Raw genomic sequence first — 1,964 nt, 5'->3', positions numbered from 1 at the left:
TGCCAAAAAAAAAAAAAACAGTGCAGAATATTCTAGAACAAAAAACTCTTAAATGGGTTTTTGTTGGTGACAAAGGTGGCATGGACAAAGCCACATGCAACTCAATACTCTCGATTCTTTTCGACATTGTTGACGGTTCTGTTCTCATCATTTCCACCGATCCAACTCACAATCTCAGCGATGTTTTTCAACAACGATTCACAAAAACTTCAATTTTAGTCAATGACTTCACCAATCTCTATGCTATGGAAGTGGATCCCACTATTGAGCATAAGGATATAGGCATCTTGCAGAGTGTGAGCAGTGAACTTCGGGTGTACCGGAGAAGACGGTGCCGAAGCCACCATAGCTGAATGGGGAAGAGAAGGAGTTGGTAGCGCGACGAAGGAGCGAGTAAAAGAGGCGGTGGGGAGGTTTGAGTCGTTGTTAGCGGTAAAGATAATGGAAGGGGCGGTGCGCTGCGACGGCAAAGAAAGTGGAGGAAAAGAACCTGGAAGAAAAAGCGGCTTTTAACAATTAAGTGAAATATATTTGTTTAAAAAAAATTAAAAGAAGTTACCCCTATTTTATGTGTAATTGTAAAAAAGACTCATAAAAATATATATTTTAATTTTGATACTTTTTGGTTTATTGGTGCGCCAAACAGCTTTTTGACACTTCGGTGCACAAACTCCTCCCGTGTACCGAATTCGTGCCCCTTTTGAATTTAAGAGAAGACTATTTTATCCGTAATAACTAATAACATGACTTTACCGAACATTTAAAAAAAAATCTAATTTAAAGGATGTCTTTATTTTATAGAAACGTTTTTTCTTTAATAATGCTCCATGGTATGTTTTTGGACAAACAGCATGGTATGTTTTTTTTTTAAATTAGATGTTTTATTTTTTTTCTTTTTGTTTGACAAGCTTTAACTATTATTAACCAATATATGCATTAAACGTGTATTGCTTTCAAAACATACGAGAAAGTATAGATAAATCAATTAGGAGTGTACCTAATTTTTTAAATTTTAAAAAATGTTCTCCCAGGGTTGTATTGCGCACGTTGGTCTTTTTTTTACTCTTTTTATTCTATATTTCTTATGATAATTTAAATTTCAAAAAATGTTCTCCCAGAGTTGCATTTTTTTTTTTTTGGTGACTTCCCAGAGTTGCATTGCACACGTTCGTCTTCTTTTTCTTTTTTTTTTTCCTCTTTTTATTCCATGTTTTTTTATGATAATTTGAATTCACATTTTGTAAAAAAAATACCTAATTTTTTTAATGGACTTCTTTTTTTTACTAATTGATTGTATTTGTAAGACTACGTTTATTTCTGAAGACATGACAAGATAAGACAATGAGAATAAGACATAAAAAATAGACACAAAATTTTGTATTTTTGTATTCTGTTTGGTGATAAACTAAAATAAATTATAAAATTTTATTTTATTCTCATTTTTGTTTCATTCAAAAAATTTGAGACAAAAAATATAATAATAAAAAATATAATTATGAAAAATTAACAAAAATAATGAAAGAAAAAATAAAAAATAAATTGTATCCCTTGTTAATATTTTTGTATCTTTTTTATTAGAATGGACATAAAATACACTAATTCAATATCTTTGGACATATAATTTTTCCTCTATCAAATTCAATTTTGTGTCCTATAAACAAACGCAACCTAATTAATTATCTAGCAAAGTTGAATATTTTATATACATTGTTCATGGAACTAACATCCCATTATCCTATCATTTTATGTTATCACTTCATGCTTTTGGTAAAAGATTGCATCGATCTTTATTTTATTAAATCCAATTAATTAATAAAATAAATAGGCAAATCATTTAAAAGTTTGGAAATTAATTTTATCATAAACAAAAGTTTATTTAATAAATTTTATATTTCAAAAGACTTTTTGTAAATAATATTATTTATTTTGATTTGTCTTCTCAAATTTGCATAAAATTTTTTTAC

Source organism: Arachis ipaensis, chromosome B09, assembly GCF_000816755.2.
Source record: "Arachis ipaensis cultivar K30076 chromosome B09, Araip1.1, whole genome shotgun sequence".
In the NCBI taxonomy this organism is placed as follows: Eukaryota; Viridiplantae; Streptophyta; class Magnoliopsida; order Fabales; family Fabaceae; genus Arachis; species Arachis ipaensis.
The sequence above is the reverse complement of the archived record's forward strand: the minus strand, read 5'-3'. Positions refer to the sequence as shown.